This window comes from Jaculus jaculus, chromosome 11 (genome assembly GCF_020740685.1).
Source record: "Jaculus jaculus isolate mJacJac1 chromosome 11, mJacJac1.mat.Y.cur, whole genome shotgun sequence".
NCBI lineage: Eukaryota > Metazoa > Chordata > Mammalia > Rodentia > Dipodidae > Jaculus > Jaculus jaculus.
In genome coordinates, this window is record NC_059112.1 from 27142444 (window position 1) to 27170300 (window position 27857).

Sequence of the window (27857 nt, forward strand, 5' to 3'; positions counted from 1 at the left end):
TCTGGACTCACCCCACGTCTCCACTGCGTCAGGGAGGAGGAAGTAAGGCCGTTAGAGCCCTCCTCACATGCTGTGCCATGGCCTGTTGACTCCGGTGATCAAATGCGGGAGACTGACATTTTGGCCTCATTTTTGTAGTTCTCTCTCTCTCTGAGTTAGCAAACTGGGCCCACCTTATGCAATTTTTTCTCTTGGCAATGTGGCTTTTTAGTTTTTAATAATGAAAATCAGCCACATAGTAACTGGTAGTCATTGAAATAACCTGGTTCCTGGGTGAGGGAGACAGGGAGATCTTAGTACCCACATGTGTGTCCAGGCTTCCATGCAAGAGTGCGTGCTAGGCAGCTTTATTCAGATAGGGTTCAGATTGAATCACATCATGACTTTCGGTATGATGGGTGTGGAGATCACTCAAGTCTGGAGACGTGTCTTGATTTTCCTGGAAATAAGAAAACTCACGTGGGTAAAAGTTCCGCACATGATTATTGCACTCTCTTTTTCTTTATAAAAAAAAATTTTTTTTTGAGGTAGAGTTTCACTCTAGTCCAAGCTGACCTGGAATTCACTATGTAGTGTCAGGGTGGCCTTGAACTTAAGGCAATCCTCATACCTCTGCCTCCCAAGTGCTGGGATTAAAGGTGTGCACCACCATGTCCGGCTTATAAAAAATATATTTATTTGCTAGCAAAGAGAGAGAGAAGGAATGAGTATGGGCATGCCAGGGCCTCCTGCCACAGCAAATATTTATATTATATATGTGTGTGTGTGTGTATATATACATATATATATATATATATATATATATATATATATATATATATGGTTTTCTTGGGGGTTTTTGTTTGTTTGTTTTGTTTTGTTTTCCAAGATAGGGTCCCAATCTGGCCCAAGCTGACCAGCAATTAACTATGTAGTTTCAGGGTGGCCTTGAACTCTCGGCAATCCTCCTACCTCTGCCTCCCAAGTGCTGCGATTAAAGGCTTGCACCACCACTTCTGGCTTTTTTTTGGTTTTTCAAAGTAAAGTCTCAATGTAGCCCAGGCAGACCTGGAATTCACTATGCAGTTTCAGGCTGGCTTCAAACTCACAATGATCCTTCTACCATTGTCTCCTAAATTCTGGGATTAGAGTCTTATACCACCATGCCTGGCTAAATTCTCTATATATTTTAATTTAGTTCTTCTTTTTAGATGCTTGGGGTCTAACCCAGGGCCTTGTGCATGCTTAGGAAGCACTCTACCACTGAGTTACATCACCAGGTCCCATTTTCTAGATAGTTTATAGGGTATTAACAATAATGTTAAAATCAGCTTCAATGAACTATATAAACAAATGAACCGGCTCAAGTTGAAAAACCAGCACACAGAGAAGTGTTCAGTTGACAGAAGTAAACGTGACTTACAGCTTTTCTATCAGGCCGGCTGTCATCATAGCTAGTTGTAAGATCTCTGACGGCAGAGATTTCAAAACTGCCACACATTTTGGGATAATTATTCTTCCATCATAGTTTCTCAGGTTTCCAACTTTTGTTTTTGCAATTCTTTTATTTTTAAGCTTTATTTTATCACTCTTATCCAATACACATCAGAAAACATCAATAGTGCATCTTATAGAAAGTCAGTTTACAACAAAACTGAACAAGGCATTTGTGTTTACAGAAACAGTTTTCAGCAAAAAGAACATGATACAGTCCATTGAAGGTACATAGGAAAGTGTAAAGTAAAAGTCCTTTGCTACTCAGCAAGCAAATGCAAGTTTGAAAGATTTAAATGAAAATCAGAAATTCGGGTATTTGAGAAAAGAACCTCTTAGTACTTAAACACATCTATCTACATTTATAGTCCCACTTAGTTATTAAAAAAAAAAAGCCTCACAAGACAACACACACACACACACAAAAAAAAACCCAAAAAATAACGAAAAAAAAAACCCCAGAGAACCATAGTACCAAGAAATGTCAAGACCAATAGACTACTGACACATTTGGTAGAAATGTTACAACTACTGACTGTATACTGTATTCTTGTAGTTCTGAGGCGAAGGTAAATCACAGGAGAGAAAACTCCTTGAAACTGGCTTTGGTTTAAGTGATCTTTCACAATTTTAACCAGACCTTCTGTTTCAAAAACAGCAATTCCATGTTTCCAAGGGAAAAGTTTTCATATTCTTAAGAACCACTCCAGTGCTGACAGTCTCAAGATACAAACTGTTCACTGAATTGGTCAAAACTGGATTTCTTTTTTTTTTTTTTTTTCGAGGTAGGGTCTCACTATCACTCTGGCCTAGGCTAGGTAATCTCAGGGTGGCCTCGAACTCATGGTGATCCTCCTACCTCTGCCTCCCAAGTACTGGGATTAAAGGTGTGTGCCACCACGCCCAGCCAAAACTGGATTTCTAAATCATGGGAAACAACAAAGATGGAGCCCTTCATAGGAAAAGAAAAAAATGCCTTCTACCCCAGATTTGACACTATTTAGAATATTCTGAGGAATGTTAAATTATCTAATATTTTAAAAATTAAGAATGAATGAGTAAATCCTTCTGGAAAGAACTGTGACAGTGTTATCCTCTGCTAGGCAATCTACACACATCGAGCTTACCTGTCCCTAACCACACTAAATAAACACCACTTAGTTCCATCAGGTGCTAGATCACTGGTGCCACCCAGCACACCCATGTGCAAAAGGAAACAGATGGCTGATCCCCATCTTGCTGACCCTTGGTGTGGATGAACGAATGGCACAGGACATCAAATATACAAAAGCTGGAATTCAAATACTTTATATGAATATTTAATCTGGTTTCACAAACTCTTAACAACAGCTTTCTGGGAGAATGAGGAATGTATAGGCAAGGCAATAGGTCTATGTTACAGATACAAAGTCTGGGTTTTTAAAAATAAATTTTCTTTCTAAAGCATGAACTATATGGAAGATTACTAAGACCAGTGAGGGAGCTATTTTCTTCCCTCTCCTCTTTATACTTGCATTAATCTTTCTCCTCCTTACTCTTAATTTTGAGTCGTTGGACAACACACCTTAATATGATAATACAGTTCTAGATAATTCAAACAGCTGAAGAGGTTGTGAGTTAACACATGAGTGGGTGTGAAATACCTCTCTACATCTGCTTTTGCAAACTGTCCTGGGATGTTAAATACTATTAAGCAGAGAAGAGGAAATCAATTCCAACATAGAACTTAAGAAAAAAGACAGAAACTAATGCTCACTGCTAATCAACAGTTTATGTAGCAGTAGCTCTGATTTTTATATATGGGTTCCCCAAAGGAAACAAAGGTATCAAATGAAAAGCACCAACAATTCCAGAGCTTTTCCCAGAATGCAACCCATTTTCATTCCATAAACAACATGAAAGAACCAGTCTTCTCCTGCACAACAAAGATTAGTCTGCAAGACTGGTCTCATCTTTACATAACTGGTCAGAAATGGACCTGCCACTTCACTAATATCTGAGCAGCTTATAAGCACTGCATCTTTGAAGAAGGCACACGGTGCTCACGCCAAACACGATGCAGTATACTCTGATTTTCATCTGTGCCAAAGGTTTGGTTTGCAACCGTAAGAGATAACAGGGTTATTCCTTTGTATAGACCCCATGGCCACACTTGTCCTGGGAACTGTGTCACACCCCACAGGTATTCCTGTCTGTACCATTTAAGTTCAACATTGCCAGGCTGGAGAGATGGCTTAGTGGCTAAGGCACTTGCCTGCAAAGTCAAAGGACCCAAGTTAGATTCCCCATGACCCACACAAGCCAGATGCGCAAGGTGGTGGAGTTCATTTGTAGTAGCTGGATGTCCTGGCATGCCCATTCTTTCTCTCTCTCCTGCTTTATCTCCCTTCCTCTCAAAAAAAGAAAAAAAAAAACTTTCTAAAAAAAAAATAAATAAATTCAACATTGCCTTGAAGATCCAGAGCCTCACCAAACCCACTGGCAAATACTGAGCTGCAAAGCCAGCCCCATGCAAAGGACTTTGCCCTCATTAGGCATGGAGATAAGTACACTGAGACCAATTACAAAGGGAGGGCTGGCTGGAGGCTTTTCAATTCCAAATATATACGTTGGGCTGTTGTACTCTGCACTGCATGTGGCAAAGCCATGATCTCCTGCCCTTGGGAGGCACCTTGTCCTGCGTTAGAGTCCAGTGAGATGACTTTCAAAATAAATGCAAAGTAATGGGAAACATTTTCATATAGGTTGAGCCTCCCCAGGAACACGTTATTGCCAAGATGGTGTCTTTTCTATTTTCCATGAATAGATGAACAATTAATTAATTTCACCTGTCTTGCTTTTCTGCCACAGCCAGTCTGTCAGCATCAGGATCATTGGCTAAAACAATTTTGGCCTTGGTTTTGTCAGCCAATGCAAAAGATAGTGTCTGAAAGAAGGTAGAAACACAAAATATTACTTAAATCAACAATTGAGAATAATAATTTAGTAATTTAGGGTTTTTTTTTTTTGATGTAGGGTGTTGGTCTAGCCCAGACTGACATGGGATTTACTATGTAGTCTCAGGCTGGCCTCAAACTGACAGTGATGCTCCTACCTTGGCCTCCTGAGCGTTGGGATTTAAGGTGAACCACCCCACCAGACCTGTTTGTTTTTTAAAAAAGTTTGGGCTGGAGAGATGGCTCAGTGGTTAAGACGCTTGCCTGCTAAGCAAAAGGACCCAGCTTCGATTCTCCAGGTCCCACATAAGCCAGATACACAAACAAGGTGGTTCATACGTCCCGAGTTCATTTGCAGTGGCTAGAGGCCCTTGTGCACCCATTCTCACACACACTCTGTCACTCTCCCTCTCTCTGTCTCAAATAAATAAAATAAATCTTTTTTAAAAAGCATGGGTTCTTAAGCACTAAAAGACTGTTGCCCAGAGGAAGGAGAAAGTGTTTTCTGGAGCTGGTCTTGCTTAGTCAGAGGTCAGCTTCCCAAGCCAGAGGCCGGGTAGTGAGCATCCGCGCTGGGCCCAGGCCTGCCCTGCGGCTGCACAGAAATGAGGTAACACGTACGGTTGGACTGGAATTTGATCAGCCTCACAGACCAAAGCAAACAGACTTTCTCTATACTGTTATCTAACTTTTAAATAGGAGGTGAATCATAATTTAAGTAATACTCCTTAATGAAGCCAGCTGTGGTGGCACATGCCTTTAATCCCAATACTCAAGAGACAGAGGTAGGAGGATCACCATGAGTTCAAGGCTGCCTTGAGACTATATAGTGAATTCCAGGTCAGCCTGGGCCAGAGTGAGACCCTACTTGAAAACCAAAATAATAATAATAATAATAATAATAATAATAATAATACTCCTTAATAATAATTAAGGGATAAAATACAAGGTCTGGGGAGGTTGCTTAGTGGTTAAAGGCATTTGCTTGCAATGCCTAATGAACCAGGTTCAATTTCCCAGTACCCATATAAAGCCAGATGCACAATATGGCAAATGTGTTTAGACTTTATTTACAAGAGGCTCTGGCATGCCCATTCTCTCTCTCTCTCTCTCTCTCTCTCTCTCCCTCTCTGTGGCAATAAATAAAAAATAAAAACATAATATGAAGACCCCCTTCTATTATTGCCATTTCTTTGCACTAAGGAAACACAGTAAATTAGATTTAACGTAATTAAGTTTTCAATTTTAATTTTTTAGAGAGAGCGAGCAAGAAAGAGAGAGGGAGGAAGAACTGGCATGCCAGGGCCATGGCCATAGCAATTCTCACACAATGAAAATTACAAAAATGAAGTTTACTTGATAGTGATAGCTTTGTCTGTGAAAGGGGTAGCTGGTGGCCCAGAGGTTGAAGGCCACGGGTGTGAATGTGATAGGTAGGTTTTATTATTTGATAAAGGTCGGTTACCAAGATGTCTTTACCCTCTTCAGAGTAGTCCTTACCATCCACCTTTATGAGGCAGGGTCTTGTGCTCATTCAGATTTTTAAAATATTTTATTTATTTATTTATTTTAGAGAGAAAGTGGGACAGAGAGAGAGAATGGGCATGCTGGGGGCCTCTAGGCACTGCAAAGAAACTCCAGACATGTGCACCACTTTGTGGATTTGGCTTACGTGGGTCCCTGGGAATCAAAACTGGGTCTTTTGGCTTTGTAGGCAAATGCCTTAACTGCTAAGTCATCAAACTCAGAGCCATCCTCCTACTTCCACCACCCAAGCGCTAGGGTGATAAAAGGCTGGAGCCACCACACCCAGCTACATTTCATTGTTATTTATTTATTCGAGAGAGGCAGAGAGAGAGAACAGGCGTGCCAAGGCCTCCAGCTGCTGCAAGTGAACTCCAGTTGCATGTTCCACCTATGCATCTGGCTTACATGGGTCCTGGGGAATTGAACCTGGGTCCTTTAGTTTTTGCAGGCAAGTGCCTTAACCACTAAGCAATCTCCCCAGCCCTGTTTTATTTATTTATTATTTTTTAAAGTTTTGCATTTCTTCTTTTTTAGATTTTATTTATTTATTTGAGAGAGCGAGAGAGAAAGAGGCAGGCAGAGAGAGAGAGAGAGAGAGAATGGGCACACCAGGGCCTCCAGCCACTGAAAACAAACTCCAGACACATGTACCACCTTGTGCATCTGGCTTAAGTGGGTCCTGGGGAATCAAACTGAGGTCCTTTGGCTTTGCAGGCAAATGCCTTAATAGCTAAGCCATCTCTTCAGCCCCTGTTTTATTTATTTTATTTTATATTTTTTTGCCCCTGTTTTATTAATTTATGTGCAAGGGAAGAGAGAGAGAGAGAGAGAGAGAGAGAGAGAGAGAGGGAGAGACAGAGTGAGCTTGAGAACATAGGTGTGTCAGGGTGTCTAACCACTGCAAACAATCTCCAGATGCATGCACCACTTTGTGCATCTGGCTTTATGTGGGTACTGGGGAACTGAACCCCAGTCATTAGGCTTTGCAAGCAAGTGCCTTAACTACTGAGCCATCTCCCCATCTCAATAGTAATCTTTTTAACATGGTGCCAGGCAAACTGAACACCTATGGGCAAGAGAATGGGTGTGGGCTCTTCTGTCCATGTACCAAATCTCCCTACCTGGGGACACACGTCCAAGCATCAGTTCAAGAGCTACGTAAAGTACAGAGCTCTTCATGTTGGTCACTTTCCGTCACTGTGACAGAAAACCCCAGCAAATGATTTGACACAGGGAAGGTTTGTTTTGGCTTATGGTGTCAGAAGTCTCACTGCACTGTCACTGGATCTGCGTTGAGGCATAGCATCATGGCGGGTGGGAAGCCCATGGAGCTGCAAAATGTCACCTGTCACCTGATGGTGGACAGGAGCTTCCAGCTCCAACTGACACATTCATATGTTCTATATGGTCTTTTTTTGTCAGCTCAGTGAGTAGGCTAGTGTTTCAGTTGGTTCCCATTGCTGGTAGAAATCACCCAACCAAGAGCAGCTTCTGGGAAAAAGAGGTTTATTTTGGCTTACAGGCTCGAGGGGAAGCTCCACGATGGCAGGGGAAAACGATGGCATGAGCAGAGGGTGAACATCACCCCCTGGCCAACATAAGGTGGACCACAGCAACAGGAGGGTATGCCAAACACTGGCATGGGGAAACTGGCTATAACACCCATAAGCCCGCCCCCACCAATACACTCCCTCCAGGAGGCGTTAATTCCCAAATCTCCATCAGCTGGGAACCTAGCATTCAGAACACCTAAGTTTATGGGGGACACCTGAATCAAACCTCCACAGCTAGTATGGAAATAAGGAAATCAGTTTTGTTTATTTTTACTTACTTACTTGAGAGCTATAGACAGAGTGAAAAAGGCAGGTAGCGAGCAAGAGAGAATGGGTGCGCCAGGACCTTCAGCCACTGCAAACAAATTCCAGGTGCGTACACTCCCTTGTGCATCTGGCTAACGTTGGTCCTGGGGAATTGAGCCTTGAACCGGGGTCATTAGGTTTCATGGGCAAGCGCTTAACCGCTAAGCCATCTCTCCAGCCCGGGAATTTGTTTTAATAATCTCCCATACCTGTCACACGGTAGGCAGTCAAATAAATTTGATAAATGGTTGGCTGGCTGGGTGGGTGAAGGAAGAAATACATGGATATGAGGGAGGTGGATGGAAAATCATTTGAATTTCTAAAATATTTTATTTATTTATTTGAGAGAGAGAGAGAGAGCATACCACAGCCTCCTGCCACTGCAAATATACTCCGGACACATGAACCATTTTGCATCTGGCTGTATGTGGGAACTGGGGAACAAACACAGGCCATCAGTTTTGCAAGCAAGTGTCTTTAGCCACTGAGCCACCTGGCTCTATGTGGGAAGTGGGGAATCAAACCCAGGCCGTCAAGTTTTACAGGCACGTGCCTTTAGCCACTGAGCCACCCCTCCGGCTCCCCACTTGAATTTTTAAATACACACTGCACAAGCCTCACTTTATGGAGTAAGTGGGAGTGATCCCTTTCACATGGCCAAGTCCAAAGACATACCCGTAATTAAAACAAACAAGGCTCATCAAGTAGAAAAGGAGCAAGGGACTACAGGAGTGACAGGAATGACAGCCGGGGGGTACCTGTGTAGTCTGGATGATGGTCAAGTCGTTCATGCGAGAAATCCCCGCGCCCATAGGAGCGCGAAGACCAGCTGTTCCAAACTCCATCCGGGACCCAAAGCATTTTTGCAGCTCTTCCTTATTGCCTTCTGCAATGAGTCGTTTCACTGCCTCCAAGGTTAAAGGGTTCTGCAAAACAGAAGCAGATATTCCAAACAGATGGATTACTGACAGGATAACACATCTTCCTTTAAAACCCTCAGGAGGGCTGGAGAGATGGCTTAGTAGTTAAGGCATTTGCCTGAGAAGCCCAAGGACCTAGGTTTGATTGCCCAGGACCCACATAAGCCATAGGAATAGGGTGGTGCATCCATCTGGAGTCCTTTTGTGATGGCTGGAGGCCTTGGCATGCCCAATCTCTCTCCATCTGCCTCTCTCTCTCTCTCTGTCTCTGTCTCCTTCTCTCTTAAATAAATAAATTAATTAATGAAATTAAACTCCCACAAGAATTTGAACCTCTAGGCAAAAGCTACTTAAACACATGAATTTTAATTTTCTGTTGCTGTTGAAATCTGAGGTAGCCGGCTGGTTTGACATTATGATGTATTTTTTTTAACCTACCAAAAAAAAAAAAAAAAAAAAAAAAAAGCAGGCAGTTTGGGAGCAAAGGAACAAGGGGTGTTGTAGAAGATCTATCTAAACCCACACAGGAACTCCCAGACCCATCACTTATCTTTCTAGTTTTTCCAGTGCTTACTTTCCCCATCTGCAAAATGGTCATAACCCCACACTGTACACAGCTTTCAACGTTCTATTTTTATATTTATTTATTTATTTTTATATTTTTTTATCTTTTCACAATTTTTATTAACATTTTCCATGATTATAAAAAATATACCATGGTAATACCCTCCCCCCCACACTTTCCCCTTATTTTTAAATTTAATTTTATTTATTTATTTTAAACTTTTTATTAACATTTTCCATGATTAAAAAAAAATATCCCATGGTAATTCCCTCCTTACCCCCTGACACTTTCCCCTTTGAAATTCCATTCTCCATCATATTACCTCCCCATCTCAATCATTGTACTTACATATATACAATGTCAACCTATTAAGTGCTCTCCTCTCTTCCTTTCTCTTCCCTTTATGTCTCCTTTTTAACTTACTGGCCTCTGCTACTGAGTTTTTTCCTTCTCACGCAGAAGCCCAATCATCTGTAGCTAGGATCCACATATGAGAGAGAACATGTGGCGCTTGGCTTTCTGGGCCTGGGTTACCTCTTATTTTTATTTTTAAAAGTATCTATCTATGTGTGTGTGTCTCAGCATCATCGGTGTCCTCGGTCTTTCTTTCGCTGGCCGTACTCTTTCTTCATGTAGGCCCCTTTCTGCAGTGCTCTGGAAAACAGATCAGTTAGAAGCCTGAGATGGTATTTATAGACTGACTACATGTTCATTTTTATTTACCTAGTCCTCCCATCTGCATCCGCTATTTTGATTCGGATCTAACCTGGAGCCCTTTGGACAAGAAAGTTTTGGTTTAAACACCAGAGAATCCATTTGCAGACACTTGAGGTTAGATGTGGCAAGGAAAAGTGATGCGAGATGTGCCACATTTTAACTGCCTTCTAAGCTCATTGCTTAGTCTTTCAGGTTTTAACCCCAATCCCGGTCCTGACCTCCAGAACTCCTGGGGTCTACCAATCCTGACCACTCGGGTGGGTCCTGCCTCTGATCTGACTCGTTGCTGGCGTTCCCATTGCCAGTCCGGAGGGCTGTCAGGAGACCGCCGCGCTTCCCACTGCTCTCTGCCTCTTGGCTTTCTTTTTTTTTTTTAAATATTTTTTTTGTTCATTTTTTTATTTGAGAGCGACAGACACGGAGAAAGACAGATAGAGGGAGAGAGAGAGAATAGGCGCGCCAGGGCTTCCAGCCTCTGCAAACGAACTCCAGACGCGTGCACCCCCTTGTGCATCTGGCTAACGTGGGACCTGGGGAACCGAGCCTCGAACCGGGGTCCTTAGGCTTCACAGGCAAGTGCTTAACTGCTAAGCCATCTCTCCAGCCCCTCTTGGCTTTCTTGCTGTGTTCTGCACTTCCTACTCTCTTTGTCCTAAGATATTCCTTCATTTCCAGTGCAGTGTGATTTTAGAAAAAGTTAGGGCCAATGTGTATAGCCAAACTGCTTTTTTGTTTTGAAATGAGGTGTCCTTATGCTGTCCAGGTTGCCCTGGAACTTGCTTATGCAGTCTGGGCTGGCATCAAATTGTGATTGTAAGTATGCACCACCATACCTTGCTCAACTTACTGTACAGCTTCAACCCATCAATAAAAGTAATATTTACTGGTAAGAAAAGTAATATTTAATGTTTATTTATCACATCGAATGAGCGATTTGAGCTTAGTTTTTTTTTTTTTTAATATTTTTTGTTCTTTATTTATTTATTTATTTGAGAGCGACAGACACAGGGAGAAAGACAGATAGAGGGAGAGAGAGAGAACGGGCGCGCCAGGGCTTCCAGCCTCTGCAAACGAACTCCAGACGCGTGCGCCCCCTTGTGCATCCGGCTAACGTGGGACCTGGGGAACCGAGCCTCAAACTGGGGTCCTTAGGCTTCACAGGCAAGCGCTTAACCGCTAAGCCATCTCTCCAGCCCCGAGCTTAGTTTTTAACCTTTAATTTTTTTTTTAATTTCACTTTTTTTAAAAATTTTATTTATTTATTTATTTGAGAGTGACAGAAACAGAGAGAAAGACAGATAGAGGGAGAGAGAGAGAATGGGCGCGCCAGGGCTTCCAGCCTCTGCAAACGAACTCCAGACGCATGTGCCCCCTTGTGCATCTGGCTAACGTGGGACCTGGAGAACCGAGCCTCGAACCGGGGTCCTTAGGCTTCACAGGCAAGCGCTTAATCGCTAAGCCATCTCTCCAGCCCTTTACCTTTAATTTTTAAAAATCTTTTCTTGTCTGTTGTACTAGCTCCTACTTTTTAGATCAATATTGCACAAAATTGAAACACTACATGTTGCTCTTCCTACTTCTTCCTTGCTGACGTGAAGATGTGACACTGGCTTCCTTCTCAGCCTGTGGTGCCTTCCCTGTCATAACAGACACTTCCCTTCAGAACTAGAAAGGACTTGGGTTTGCCAAATTAAACTCCTTCCGCTTAAGTAATACTAGTGGTTTCAGGTGTTTTGTTATAGCAGCAGAAAATACAATGAGAAAGAATAATGTTCCCTCAACCAGGACAGGAAAGAAATTCCAGCCCTTAGGAGACTGGACCCTTCCTGAGCCAACGAATGTGCCCCAGAATGCCATTCACTGGTTAATTCAGCCCAGCATTAGCCTGCTGTTGGAGTGATGCTGGTTCAAAGAAAATGAGCTTGCCTTCAAAAGCTAAACCACGCTGGGCACAGTGGTGCAGGCCTTTAATCCTAGCACTCGGGAGACAGAGTTAGAAAGTTCACTGTTATGTTTGAGACCAGCCTGACATTACACAGTGAATTCCAGTGAGACACTGACTCAGAAAACAAAAAAGTTAAGCCACCTCTGAAGTGGGAGATGCTGTAAACAGCAAAACCATAAGACAACCATGTAATAGGCAGGAGGAAAATTGCAGTGGTAGGAATTATCTTAATTCCATCCAAGGGCCGGGCATAGTGGCACACACCTTTAATCCCAGTACTTAGAAGGCAGAGTGGGGAGGATCATCATGAGTTCAAGGCCACCCTGAGACGACGTAGTGAATTCCAGGTCAAACTGGGCTATAGGGAGACCCTACTTAGAAAAAAACAAATAAATACATAAAGAAAGAAAGAAAGAAAGAAAGAAAGAAAGAAAGAAAGAAAGAAAATAATTCCCTCTGAGGACTTTCTCACATATTTTTGTTTGTTTACTTACATAACAGCCCCTTACATAGCGTTACTGCCCATCATAACATAGTTTGAATTAAACTTTAGAAAGCTACCAGTGAGGGCTGGAGAGATGGCTTAGCAGTTAAGGTGCACGCCTGTGAAGCCTACGGTCCCAGGTTTGATTCTCCAGGCCCCACGTAAGCCAGATGCACATGGTAGCACATGCATGTGAAGTTCGTTTGCAGTGGCTGGAGGCCCCGGCATGCCCATTCTCTCTTTTTCTGTCACTAATAAATAAATAAAAATAAAAAGCTACCAGTGCTATCTTTAATGCAAATGTTATTAACTTAATATTTAAATTTATGTTTTCATTTATTTATTTGAGAGAGTGAGAAAGAGGCAGAGAGAAAGGATGGGCATGCCAGGGCCTCCAGCCACTGCAAGCGAACTCCAGACACATGCGCCACCTTGTGTATCTGGCTTACATGGGTTCTGGGGAATCAAACTGAGGTCCTTTGGCTTTGCAGGCAAACACCTTAACCAGTAAACCATCTTTCCAACCCTAACTTAATATAATAAATAATAATATAATAAATAATAAAAATATTGCTATTAGAGTTTGAAATATACAGAAAAGTAGAGAAGGAATATTATCTCACTGGAGTGGATAACCATTGTTATAATGTATTTATTATGTCTCTATTGTGTGCATATATATGTTATACACAAAATTATGTGTGTCTATGTTTTATTTTATATTAAGTGGGTTTTTTTGCTTCTGTGTGTACTGTGTGTGTGTGTGTGTGTGTGTGTGAGAGAGAGAGAGAGAGAGAGAGAGAGAGAGAGAGAGAAGAGGGAGGTGGTGTGTGAGCTGTATGCACGTGCGTGTGCCCTTGCAGTACCCCATATGTTCACCTGAGTGGGGACTGCTCACCGGAGAATGTTGGGTGTTCCACTCCACTGCTGTTCCTCCTTGTCTTGTTTTGAACCCAAGTCTCTCTCTTAAAAAAAAATACTATTTAATAAAAATAAATAAATAAATAAATAAAACTAAGCTGGGTGTGGTGGTGCATGTCTTTAATCCCAGCACTTGAGAGGCAGAGGTAGGAGGATTGCTGTGAGTTCAAAGCCACCCTGAGAACACAGAGTGAGTTCAAGGTCAACCTGGGCTAGAGTGAGACCCTACCTTGAAAAACAAACAAAATAATGATAATAATAATAATTACAATAATAAATTTAAAAAACCTAAGTCTGGCTGGAGGAATGGCTCAGCAGTTAAAGCTTTTGAATGCAAAGCCTGATGACCCAGGTTCGATTCCCCAGGGCCCATGTATTGTTTATTTTATTTTTTTGATTTTTGGATTTTTAAAGTAGGGTTTCACTCTAGTCTAGGCTGACCTGGAATTCACTATGTAGTCTCAGGGTGGCCTTGAACTCACAAGGATCCTCCTACCTCTGGCTCCTGAGTGCTGGGATTATAGGCGTGCGCCACCACGCCCAACCAGGACCCATGTAAAGCCAGATACACAGATGCACATGCATCTGGAGTTGGTTTGCATAGGCTAGAGATCCTGGGGCTCCCCATTCTGTCTCTCTTCTCTCTCTGCTTGCAAATAAGTAAAAATATTTAAAAAGAAAACTAATTTTAGAGCTTGAGGGAGCTCCAGTGGCTGTCAGGTCTCTGTTCCCCTGAAGGACTGGCCCGCTCAGCTGTTCACGTCTGGTCTGGAGATTTGAACTCAGAGAGTTTCAGGACCCTCAGGCCCTTATGTCTTTACTGGAAGTGTATTTAACCACTGAGGACTCCCCCCAGCTCCTAAATTAAGGTTCTTATTTTTGGTGTTGTTGTTTGTTTGTTTGTTTGTTTTTGTGGCTTTTTTTTTTTTTTTGAGGTAGTGTCTCACTCTAGTCCAGGCTGATCTGGAATTCACTATGTAGTCTCAGGTGGCCTTGAACTCACAGCGCTCCTCCTACCTCTGCCTCCCAAATAAAAGGCGTGTGCCACCACACTCAGCTCCTAAATTAAGTTTTATTAATTTATTTATTTGAGAGAGGGAGATAGAGAGAGAGAAAGATGGACATGCCAGGGCCTCTAGCCATTGCAAATGAATTCCAGAGACATGTGCTACCACAAGCATGTGGCTTATGTAGGTTCTGGGAAATCGAACCTGGGCTCTTAGGCTTCACAAACAAGTGCCTTAACCACTAAGCCATCTCCCCAGTTCCCTAAATTAAGTTTTCATTCTGTTTTTCTCTTTATTATAATAGAAATATTCAGTAAAAAAATAAAATGTTTTAGAAAATTTCTGTGAAAAATATTTTGAAGTGTAATATTATAGGAGGTTTGAGGTATAATTTAGGACACACACAAAAAGCAATGTTATGATTGAGCATGAACTTTTTTTCTCCATTACTAAAATGAAAAAGTAATGCACACCTAAGTGAACGCTTGTAGCTCCCAGCCCCTAGCACCTGCTAAACTCCTACGCCCACCAGGGGGCGCCCCGAGTGCATTATACTTCACCACTGTGACAAAATACCTGACAGAGACGACTTCAGTGAGTATTCCTGTTTTGGTTCTTTCATGGTTTCAGAGTGATTTTGATGAACCGTGGCATGGCCGAGTTCATGTGGCATAAGCTTCAGTGAGTATTCCTGTTTTGGTTCTTTCATGGTTTCAGAGTGATTTTGATGAACCGTGGCATGGCCGAGTTCATGTGGCATAAGCTTGTGACCAAGCCTCCTCACATCACAGGGGACCAGCAAGCAAAGGCCACCGCTGGATCCAGAGTCCTGCCCACAGGGTGACCACTTCCAGCCACCAGTCCTCCTCTTGGCACCTCCACAGCCCTTAGAACAGCTCCCGAGCTGCCGCCCAGTCAGTGAACCACGTATCTGCAAGGGACAGCTCAGCCTCAAAGCAGACACGTGCATACACAGCGCCCTGGGTTCCATCCCTATACTGTTAAATAAAAAATGGTGTGTGTGGGCGGGGGGGTGGTGGTGGCTGGAGGGATGGCTTAGCGGTTAAGGCATTTGCCTGCAAAGCCAAAGGACCCAGGTTCGATTCCCCAGGACCCACGTTAGCCAGCTGCACAAGGGGGCGCCCACTTCTGGAGTTCATTTGCAGTGGCTGGAGGCTCTGGCATGCCCATTATCTCTCCTTCTTTCTCTGTCAAATCAATAAATAAAAATAAATATATATTGAACTTATTTTTTAAAAAAAAAGGGTTGGGGGGGAGGGCTGGAGGGATGGCTTAGCAGTTAAGGCGTTTGTCTACAAAGTCAAAGGACCCGGTTCCAGTCCCCAGGACCCACTTAAGCCAGGTGCCCAAGGTGGAGCATGCAGTGGTTGGAGCCCTGGCGCGCCCACTCTCCCTCTCTCCCTCTTTCTCTCTGTCAAATAAATAAATAAATAAATATTTTAAAATGGTGGGTCTTTGGAGGGGGTGATGAATTAGTGGGAACTAGATGATAATGGAATTAGTGTCCCTATAAAAGAAGCCAGAACTGGCCGCGCGTGGTGGCACACGCCTTCAGTTTTAGCACTGGCGCAGTAGAGGTAGGAGGATCGCCTATAGTGAATTCCAGGTCAGCCTGGATTAGAGTGAGACCCTACCTTGGAAAACCAAAAAAAAAGAAGAAGAAGGAGAAGGAGTAGAAGGAAGGGGGCGGGGAGGAGGAGGAGGAGGAGAAGAAGAAGCCAGAACCAGGCATCTTTAGACCCAGCACTTGGGAGGCAGAGGTAGGAGGATCACTGTGAGTTCGAGGCCACCCTGAGACTACCAAGTGAATTCCAGGTCAGCCTGGGCTAGATTGAGACCCTACCTGGGGGGGGGGGATCCCATGGCCCCTTCCACCATTTAAGGACACAGCAAAAAGACTCCATCTGTGTAAAGTGAGCCTTCATCAGACACCAAGTCAGCCTCCACTTTGACCTTGGGCTTCCAAACCCCCAGCACTTCTATTGTTTTTAAGCTACCCAGGCTGCAACATTTGTCAAAGCTGCCTGCATGGACTAGGGCACAAGTAGATATAAAAGCAAAACTATTGAGTCAGGCATGGTGTCACACACCTTTAATCCCAGTGCTCCGGAGGCAGAGGTAGGAGGATTGCTGTGAGTTTGAGGCTGTCCTGAGACTCCATAGTGAATTCCAGGTCAGCCTGGGCTAGAGTGAGACCTTACCTCGAAAAACCAAAAAGAGAAAAAAGAGAAAAAGCATAACCATTAAGTCATGAACATATGAATTGAGGGATATCTGACAGAGGAATGATGAAATTTGCTGAAATCCTTTAATTATTTAGATGTCCATCTATGTAATTACCTTACCCTTTAATTGGCAAAGGAGCCTTGGTAGAGTACGTGATAGTTGTCAAACCATATTTTGGCAAGATCCAACCAAGTGAAACTATGACATTGTGTTTTCAGAATGGACAACTGGCAGCAGTGAAGAATTGGAGGCAGTTTTTCTCATGCTTTTTGCAGAGGTCTATCTCTGAGCTAGTCCAAAGACATTGTGCAAAGCCATCATTTTAGCAGGAGTAACTGTTAAATTCTTTTACACTTATGGTGTCTGTGGAGTTGATTGAGAAACAATAGGTTTTCTTTACCATTGAGAGGGAACTAAGGACCCTGAGAATCAATCACAAAGGCCAGCAATGTGTGTGTGTGTACAGGTTATAATCTTACCAGGGGTCATGGAATTTCTGCAGGTGGAAAAGGAAGAGGGGTTGGGAACTTCAACCACTGAACAAAAATGGGATATGCAAGCTGGAGAGATGTCTCAGCAGTTAAGGCACTTGCCTACAATGCCTAACGACACAGGTTCGATTCCCCAGTACCCACATAAAGCCATATGCACAAAGTGGTGCATGCATCTGGAGTTGGTGCACCCATTCTCTCTGTTTCTCTTCTCTCTGTCTCTCTTTGCTTGCAAGTAAATAAAACTAAATATTTTTAAAAATATTCTTTCTTGGACTGGACAAATAGCTCAACTGGTAAAGATATTTGCTTGCATAGTCTGTGTTTGATTTTCCAGGACCCACATAAAGCTTGACACACAAATTGGCACATGTCTGAAGTTCGTTTGCAGTGACTAGAGGCCCTGGGCATGCCTATATGCATTCTCTCTTGTCTTAGACCCTCTCCTCACAAATAAATAAATAATATTTTAAAATTAACACTTCAGGGATGGAGAGATGGCTTAGTGATTAAGGTGCTTGCCCGCAAAGCTTAAGAACCCAGGTTCAATTCTCCAGTACCTACATAGCCAGATGCACAAGGTGGCACATGTGTCTGGAGTTCATTTGCAGTGGCTAGAGGTCCTGGCAAGCCCATTCTCTCTCCTCCTTCTCTCCCTATCCCTCAAACAATAAAATAAAATAAAATAAAATAAAATAAAATAAAATGGAAATGGTACAAGTCATGTTTGGTGGCACACACCTTTATCTCCAGGGCTCAGAAGGCTGGGAAAGAAGCATCATAGAGAGTTCAAGGCCAGCCTGGTCTGCAGAGTGAGTTCCAGATGTTATATACAGACATTAAATTAAGCTGTTGTGATGATGCAAGTCAGTAATCTAGCAAGTAAGCTGAGGTGGGATCATCTTAGTGAGTTTGAGGCCAGTCTGGGCTGTTTACAGCAAGATGTCATCTCAAAAATACCAAACAAAAAGGGAGGGGAGAGGGGCTGGAGAGATGGCTCAGCGGCTAAAGCTCTTGCCTGCAAAGGCCAACAATCTGGGCTAAATTCCCCAGTACATGCATAAAGCCAGATGAACAGAGACACAGGCATCTAGAGTTTTCAGTGGCCTTGGTGTGCCCATTCTCCCACCCGTTCTTTGCAAATAAATTAAAATACTTAAAACAGAATAGGAGATTAAATCAAGCACAAGGAGAAATGATGGACTTGGATATAGTAAACATTATAAACCTGCTGTCTGTTTAACAAAGATACTGTTTTACCACATTTTTTTGTTTGTTTGTTTTTTCGAGATAGGGTCTCACTCTAGCCCAGGCTGACCTGGAATTCACTCTGCATTCTCAGGGTGGCCTCGAACTCATGGCGATCCTCTTACCTCTGCCTCCCAAGTGCTGGGATTAAAGACGTGAGCCATCATTCCAGCTCCTACAGCATTTTCTAAAGAAGCAACTGTGTACACTCTAAATCAATAATTTAAAAATATAGTAACAGATGGAGACGCAGCTCACTTCACTAGTATGCACAAAGCCTTGGGTTTTATCGCCAGCATAGTGGAAAAAAATGCATAGTAAATACATAAGCCAGTCACAACACTATTTCATATCATTAGCATGTATTCTGTACTGTGCATAATTATATGCGGCATGGTTTTATATATTTGGCAGCGCAGTAGGTGTGCTTAGAACAGCAACCACAGACAAGTCAGTAACATCGCCCTTACAGTGTGTGCACATCATTAGGGCATATAAATTCCTCAGCTCCAATTATAATCTTTCCTTTTTTTTTCAAGAGAGAGGGTCTCTGTCTAGCCCAGGCTGATCTGGAATTCACTATGTAGTCTCGGGGGGGGGGGGGGCGGGCTCAAACTCACAGTGATCCTCCTACCTCTGCCTCCTGAGTGCTGGGATTAAATGCATGCGCCACTGCGCCCGGCTTCCAATTATAAATCTTATGAGACCATCATCTTCCATGAGGTCCCTTGTAAACTGAAACATTGTTGTGCCACACATGACTGTATTTACATCTACTGTAGCTCTGTGTTAAAAATATTACAGGGCTGGCTGGGCGTGGTGGCACACACCTTTAATCCCAGGACTCAGGAGGCAGAGGTAGGAGGATTGCCGTGAGTTCGAGGCCACCCTGAGACTCCATAGTGAATTCCAGGTCCTGAGTGAGACCCTACCTCGAAAAACAAAACAAACAAACAAACAAAATGTTGCAGGGCTGAAGAGATGGCTTAGCTGTCAAGGCGCTTGCCTGTGAATCCTAAGGACTGAGGTTCGATTCTCCAGGTTCCAAGTAAGCCAGATGCACATTCTTACTCTCTCTTTTCTGTCTCTCTTGCCCTCCCTCTGTCTCTAATAAATAAAAATAAAATCTTAAAAAAATATTACAGGAAGGGGCTGGGAAAATGGCTCAGCAGTTAAAGGTGTATATTTGCAGAGCTTGCTGGCCTGGGTTTGATTCCCCGTACCCACATAAAGCCAAATGCATAAATGGCACATGTGTCCGGAGTTCATTAGCAGCAGTGAGGGGCTCTGGTACACCCAATCTCTTTCTCCTCTCCCTCTCTACTAATAAATACAAAGATAGGAAAACAATTATTACAGCAAGGCGTGCTACTGTGATCTCATCTGAGGTCTGTTTGATGATGTCATTACAGTTTTAACTCAGTCACAGCGGCCGCATTTGCGCCATGGAATGTGACGAACACTGATATCAGGTTTTTACCCCAGAGATCCGCTTGTTACATATTCACTAGTACTTGGCCGAAGACAGCCCTTTGATTGAACTGCTAGCTGAGCAGAAACCTGAATTAGATGTTGACATTTGTCAGTGAGCTCAAGGCCAGCCTGGGCTACACAATGAGACACTGTCTCGCAAAATACCAGAAAACCTTGTTTTTAATTTTTTTGGTATTTTTTAACAGAAGGATCCTGCCATTTTATTTATTTCACTTGTTATAATTTATTTTATTTGTTTGAGAGAAAGAGAGGGAGAGAAAGAGGCAGATGGAGAGAGATACTGGGTGAGCCAGGGCCTTCAGCCACTGTAAAGGAACTCCAGATGCATCTGGCTTATGTGAGTCCCGGGCAGACTTTAACACAACTGCCAAGGCTCAGGGGGCATTGCGGAAGAGGGGGCAGAAAGACTGTAAAAACCACAGGGTAGGAAGGAGTATTCAGAGGCATGACACCCCCCCCCACAGAGAATGATGACTGGTGACCCCACATTGCACACTAATGGACCCACTGTGAGGGACCCTCAGTGGAATGGATGCAGGGAAGAGAAGATGTAAGAGGACAAACCAAGAGAAAATAACCAACATGCATTTGTCCATGCAGTAAAGTTCATAACAAAAGTAAAACTTAGGGCTGCAGATATGGGTTAGTGGTTAAAGCACTTGCCTGCAAAGCCAAAGGATCCAGGTTTAATTCCCCAGGATCCATGTAAGCCAGATGTGCAAGTTGACACATGTGCCTTGAGTTTGTTTGCTGGAGACCCTGGCATGCCCGCTCTCTCTTTCTCTCTCTCTCCCTAGCTATCTCTTTCTCAAATAAATAAATATAAAATATTAAAATAAAAAATTGAAGTAAAAATTGAAAATGATTAGAGGGGCTAGAGAGATGGCTCAGTGGATAAGGCACTTGCCTGCAATACCTAATAACCCAGGTTGGTTCAGTTCCCCAGTATCCAAGTAAAGCCAGATGCACAAAGTGTTAAATGCATCTGGAATTCACTTGCAGTGGCTAGAGGCCCTGGTGTGCCCATTCTCTATCTGTCTCTCTCTCTCTGCTTGCAAATAAATAAATGAACACATTTTAAAGAAGTAATTAGAGACATTGTGGTGGTGCATGCCTTTAATCCCAGCACTCAGAAGGCAGATAGATGTAGGAGGATCACCATGAGTTCGAGGCCAGCCTGGAACTACATAGTGAATTCCAGGTGAGCCTTAGCTAGAGCGAGATCTTACCTTGAAAAACCAATAAACAAACAAACAAACAAATAAATAGAGAAGGATGATGAAAAAAAGATGTCAGGTAGAAATGACTCAATCAGGAATTGGACTAGAGGCCATTCACACTACATTCTGGCAAAAACAAAACAAAACAAAAATCTGTCTATATTTTGTCCATGCCTTGAGGCTTTAAAGGAACTGGAATGTAAAAGATAATAGACTAATTAATTTGACAGAGGAAAGTTCTAGATAGCAGTATAACTGCTGAATTCTCTCTCACTAGCATACAGAAGGCCATTTTTGGACTACACAGCTTCCAATGTGGTAAGTACACACACACACACACACACACACACGGTTCTGCTCCAATAGAGAACTCTGACTAATGCATTATTATTGCCTTTATTTTAGAAACAAGGCAGTAGAGGCCAAGAGAAATTAAATGACCTGCCCAGGGTCCCCCCACAGAATAAAGCATGAGTCAGCAAGGGCCAGTGCCAGGCAACCTGACTCTATAGCCCTCCTGGTTCCCACCTCAGGAAAGAACCAGCAGACACCTGATTTTTTAAAATATTTTATTATTTATTTATTAAAGAGTGAGAGATAAAGAGACAGAGAGGCAGAAAGAGAAAGAAGAGAGAACGGGCGTATCAGGGCCTCCAGCCACTGCAAACAAACTCCAGATGTTCACACCAGCTGTGCATCTGGCTTTACATGGGTACTGGGGAATTATATTTGGATCCTTAAGGTTTGGAGGCAAGTGCCTTAACCGCAGAGCCAGCTCTACAGTCCATTGTTCATTTAAAAAAAAAGATCATTTGATACTTGCAATGTTAGGTTCTGAAATGGCAAAGATAAATACAATGGTATTCCTGCCCTCTGGCAGGTTCACAGTTCAGTGGAGGAGAGGCTATAAAGAAGAAATTGTAGTGAAATGAGTCTGCAGGAAATAAGGGTGAGAATGGAGCAGGCCAAAGGACCACAGACATGATCAGCAAAATTCAGGATGTAGGCACTGGTGACATGAAGTAACACTGAAGGACTCTTGTGTCCTCCTTCCTAACCTGGGTCCTTTGCCTTTGCAGGCAAACACCTTAACAGCTAAGCCATCCATCCCTCCAGCCCTAATCTTAAAATTTTTAATGAAACAATTGTTTTGTGCTCATTTTTCCAAAGTGTCCAACATTTCAGAGGTCTATGACAAAAATATTATAAGCAATATTGGGGCTGGACACATGTTCTCTCTCATATGTGGAGCCTAGCTACAGATGACTGGGCTTATGCATGAGAATGAAAATACTTAGTAGCAGAGGCCAGTAAGTTAAAAAGAAGCCATAAAGGGAAGAGAAAGGAAGGGAGGAGGGTACTTAATAGGTTGATATTGTATATATGTAAGTACAATGATTGTTATGGGGTGGTAATATGAAGGAGAATGGAATTTCAAAGGAGAAAGTGTGTGTGTGGGGGGGAGGGAATTAACATGGGATTTTTTTATAATCATGGAAAATGCTAATAAAATTTTCAAAAAAAATATTGGGGCTGGAGACATGGTTTAGCAGTTAAGGCACTTGCCTCCAAAGCCAAAGCACCCAGGTTTGATTCCCCCGGACCTACATAAGCCAGATGCACATGCTTCTGGAGTTCGTTTGCATTGGTTAGGGGCCCTAGCATGCATAAGACACTTTCTCTCAAATCAATAAAATAAAATAAAAATAACATAAACAAAACGGTACAATGTCTGGAAGCATACTTCTTCAGAGGAACTCAAGAGGAGACAGCGGGTGGATGAGGCGAGATTGACCATGGACTGGTTGTTACGCAAGTGCATGACGGTGACACAGGATCAGTGTTAGAAAATGTCTAAAACTTTCCACAATGAAGAATGGTGCCTGCATTGGATCCAGGGGATTGCTGCAGAAGTGTTGTGACATGGAACACTTCCACGTCAGGTAGGAAGGAGGTCACGCAGAGTCATTCAGTGTCACCTCATGTCATCAGTGCCAGAGATGGTTAATATTTGTTTTTCGTGAAGAGCCAGCTACCACCACATGGGGCCACCATGTGTTACAATGGAGCAAGTGGGATGGGATTGAAAGTGGGTTTAGGAAGTAAGGAGACTCAGGGGAGAGACCAGGCCTTGTCAGGAGAGCGCGGTGAATGTGAGTGATAGAGAGGGCTCATCATTTGCTCATCCATAATACAGGAAGTCAGACTTACTCCCTAAGAGCCCTTCCTGACCCAATCAGCTAATGAACGTGGGCTTTCTCTGCATGTAAAATGATCATCGCGGCCAGGCGGGGTGGCGCATGCCTTTAATCCCAGCACTCAAGAGGCAGAGGTACGAGAACCTTTGTGAGTTCAAGGCCATCCTGAGACTACATAGCGAATTCCAAGTCAGCCTGGGCTAGAGTGAGGCCCTACCTCGAAAATTAAAAAAAAAAAAAAAAAAGATCATTGTGGGGTCATATATGGGAAATCAATAGCCTCAGGTCAGTGGAGTAACTCTGTCTGAAGGGAAAAGACCTCCGGTGTTAGTTTCTTTGTTATAGGACACAGCACAGTATTCTACTGCCTGTAGGGAGTCACCCCACCACTGTGTAGCCTGATTGTTTTCTACATCACGTGGGAAGCTGACAGGAGTAACGGATTTTCAGCACAGTACCTAAGAACTTTGTACCTATCAGCAAGGAAGGGGAGCTTATTTACAATTTAGCAACTTCCTTGTTGAAAGTTCCTCTCTGGTTGCAAATATTATGTGCTTTCTTTTTTTTTTTTAAACATTTTTATTTATTTATTTGCAAGCAGAGAGAGAGAGAGAGAGAGAGAGAGAGAGAGAGAGAGAGAGAGAGAGGAAAGATGGACAGAGAGAATGAGCATACCAGGCCTCCAGCCACTGCAAACGAATTCCAGATCATGTGCCACTGTGTGCATCTGACTTTACATGGGTACTGGGGAATAGAACTCCAGTCTTTAGCATTTGCAGGTAAATGCCTTAACCACTAAGCCATCTCTCCAGCCCTGCTTTCTTTTCTAATTCTGTATTCTGTAAAGAAATATTGAGAAACATACTCCTTTTTTAAAATTTATTTATTTATTTGAGAGAGAGAAAGAGGGAGGGAGGGAGGGAGAGAGAGAGAGAATGGGCACAGCAGGGCCTCCAGCCACTGCAAACTCCAGATGCATGCGCCCCTTGTGCAACTGGCTTATGTGGGTCCTGGAGAATAGAACCTGGGTCCTTTGGCTTTGCAGGCAAGTGCCTTAACTGCTAAGCAGTTTCTCCAGCCCAAGAAACCTACTCCTTGACATATCCAAAGATGTTAATGTAGTTCTGACTGGACATCATCCAGGGCCAATAGTTTCTCACATAAGAAAACGGTGTCTAACGCTCCCTTGCTGACCCACTCCACATGGTTTTTAAAAACTATTTTTCATTTATTTGCAGACAGAGAGAATGAGATGGAGTGGAATGGCCACACCAGGACCTCCAGCCCCTGCAAACGAACTCCAGACGCGTGTGCCACCTTGTGCATCTGGCTTATGTAGGTTCTGGGAGTCTAACCTGGTTCCTTAGGCTTCACAAGCAAGCACCTTAAGCCATATATCTATTTGCAAGCAAAGAGATAGAGAAGACACACACACACACACACACACACACACACACAGAGAGAGAGAGAGAGAGAGAGAGAGAGAGAGAGAGGGAACAAGCATGCCAGGGCCTCCAGCCACTGTCAACCAATTTCAGACACATGAGCCACTTTATGCATCTGGCTTTATGTGGGTACTGGGGAGTCAAAACCAGGCCATTCGGCCTTACAAGCAAACAGCTTTAACCACTACTGAACCATATCTCCAGTCTCTATATTTCTTTCTTTTTCCTTTTTTTCTTTTTTAAGGTTGGGTCTTGCTCTAGTGCAGGGTGACCTAAAATTCACTATATAAAGTCTCAGGAAGGCCTTGAACTCATGGCAATCCTCCCATATCTGCCTCCTGAGTGCTGGGATTAACAGCGTGTGCCACCACACCTGGCCCCCTATGTTTCTTTTTTAAATTGAAGTTAAATGCATAAAGTAAAATACATGATGCTTAAGACTGTGGTTCAGTGAATTAATACATGCGAACATGCTGTTGCAGTTACTTTCATGTCGCGGGGACAAACACCTGACCAGAAACGGCTTATAGGAAGAAAGGTTATTATTTTAGGCTTACAGAATGCAAAGGAAACAACCTCATAGTGGAAGAAACTGGCTCCTCTCCACAGAGCCATAGCAGAGACACCATCAGTAATCAGCAGACATGACAGGCCAGAGCTCCAACACACCTTAGGGCTAAACTAGAGATCCACTCCCTGTGACGCTTCCTCCAGGAGGCTGCTGGAAACTTAAATTGCAAGTTTAGTCTTTAATCAAAAATACCTCAGGCTGGGGGGGGGGGCATAGATCCAAACGACCACAAACACACACCTATGCGTCCTCCACCCTGCTCAAGAAATAGAGCAGGAGGGTTGGGGAGATGGCTTAGTGGTTAAGGTGCTTGCCTGCAAAGCCTAAGGACCCAGGTTTGATTCCCCAGAGCCCACATGAGCCAGATGTACAAGGTGGCACATACGTCTGGAGTTTGCAGTGGCTAGAGGCCCTGTGTGCCCATTCTCTTTCCCTCCCCCCTCTCTCTTTCTCTCTAATAAATAAATAAAACTTACAAAAGAAATAGAGCAGGGGTAGAGAGATGGCTCAGCAGTTTAAGGCACTTATCTAAGGACCCGTGTTCCATTTCCCAGTCCCCAAGTAAGCCAGATACACCAGGGGGCACATGTGTCTGAAGTTCATTTGCCGTGGCTGGAGGCCTGCGTGCCTATTCTCTCTCTGATTTTCTCTCTCTTTCTTTTTCTTTTTTTTTTTTTTTTTTTTGGTTCTTTGAGGTAGGGTCTCACTGTGGTCCAGGCTGACCTGGAATAAACTCTGTAGTCTCAGGGTGGCCTCGAACTCACGGCGATCCTCCTACCTCTCTGCCTCCCGAGTGCTGGGATTAAAGGCGTGCGCCACCACGCCCGGCTTTCTCTCTTTCTTTTTCAAGGTAGGGTCTCACTCTAGCCCAGACTGTCCTGGAATTCACTATGTAGTCTCAGGCTGGCCTCGAACTTACAGTGATCATTCCTGCCTCTGCCTCCTGAGCGCTGGGATTAAAGGCGTGCACCCTCATGCCTGATATCTCTCTCTCTCTTAAGTAAATAAATAAATATTTTAAAAAAAGAAAGAAAGAAATAGAGCAGGTACAAATTGGGTATGATGGGGTACTCCTGTAACCCCGGCAATTTGGGAGGCTGAGACGGGAGGATTGAAGGTTCTAGGTCAGTATACACACATATCAAGTTCAGGACCAGCTGGATAATTTATGGAGTGCCTATGTTAAAAGACCAGAGTGGTGGGCTGGAGAGATAGCTCATCAGTTAAAGGCACTTGCCTGCAAAGTCTGACCACCAGTGCTTTCGTCTGGAGTTTGTTTGCAGTGGCAGGAGGCCCTAGTGTGCCCATTCTCTTTCTTTTCTCTCTCAAATAAGTAAATAAATAACTTTTTTTTTTTTTTTGAGGGCTGACCTGGAATTCATTATGTAATCTCAGGGTGGCTTTGAACTCATGGGGATCCTCCTACCTCTGCCTCCCAAGTGCTACTATTAAAGGCGTTCACCACCATGCCAGGCTTTGTTTCTTTTTGAGATAGGGTCTCACTCTAGCTCAGGCTGACCTGGCCAAATGCTGGGATTAAAGGTGTGCATCACCAAGTCTGGCAATAACCTTTTTTTTTAAGACAAAAATGCCCGGTGTGGTGGTGCACACCTTTAATCCCAGCACTTGGGAGGCAGAGGTAAGAGGATCGCTGAGTTCAAGACCAGCCTGAGACTACACAGTGAATTCCAGGTCAGCCTGGGTTAGAGTGAGACCCTACCTCAAAAAAAGAAGAAAGAAAGACAGACAGACAGACAGACAGAGAGGGGAGGGAAGGCAACCATGAGAGAAGTGGTGGCGAAGTAATTCAGTGGCTAAGTGCTCACCTAACATAAGGAAAGCCCTAGGTTCAAACCCCAACCGAAGCGCTGGGATTAAAGGCGTGCACCATCTCGCCCAGCCAGAAACTTTATTATTATTATTTTTTTTTGAAGGAGGGTCTCATGGATTATTCCACGCTGGCTTCAAGCTCTCTACATAGTGGAGGATGACCTTGAACTTCTGATCCTCCTCCCTCAGCTTCCTGAGTCACCAAGCTGTGCTCAGAAACATTCTAGAACGTGCTGTCTCATGCTCAGATCCATGCATCAGTCACACGTGTGACCTGACATTCTTACTCGTGTGTGATGTGAGGTGTATGTGTGTGTGTGTGCGCGGGGTGGGGGGGATTGAGTTTCTTTGTTCGTTTTCCGGTGTGGAGATCCAGTTGTCCCAGCACTCTGAAAGTGGAAGCCATCCTTCAGGGTGCACATTGGCGCCACCTCTGAGATCAGCTCTCCATCGGTTCTGCCTGTCTATTCCCTTTACTCTTCCCACTTGGAGCTTTTGCAAATCCAACCCCCCCCCCCCCCCCCGCCTTCCCGTTTCCCCCGTTGTTCTCTGAGCTCGCACCCCGGCGAACTTGACCTTGGACTCCAACACCCGACACGCGTCTGACAACAGGAGCTGAACTCACAGCTGATGCATGAATGCAGGTCGCCGCGACCTCAGAGATGGGGACAAGGGTGTTCCCACGCTCCGACCCCCGCAGCCGCAGGCCAGGCTGTCCCAGAGGCGAACCTGCGAGTTGCAAGAAGCCCGGGCCGGGGA

At 43.7% G+C, this 27857-nt stretch overlaps 1 long non-coding RNA gene across 1 annotated transcript; it reads right to left on the reverse strand.

The window, feature by feature from the left end:
- Window positions 1-313: 313 nt before the first annotated feature.
- On the reverse strand, window positions 314-27819 carry LOC123453340. The gene is made up of 4 exons (XR_006632738.1): window positions 27724-27819; window positions 8554-8721; window positions 4302-4399; window positions 314-439 (listed from the first exon to the last, which is right to left on the reverse strand). It is a non-coding gene; the product is annotated as an uncharacterized LOC123453340 (long non-coding RNA).
- Window positions 27820-27857: the final 38 nt, after the last annotated feature.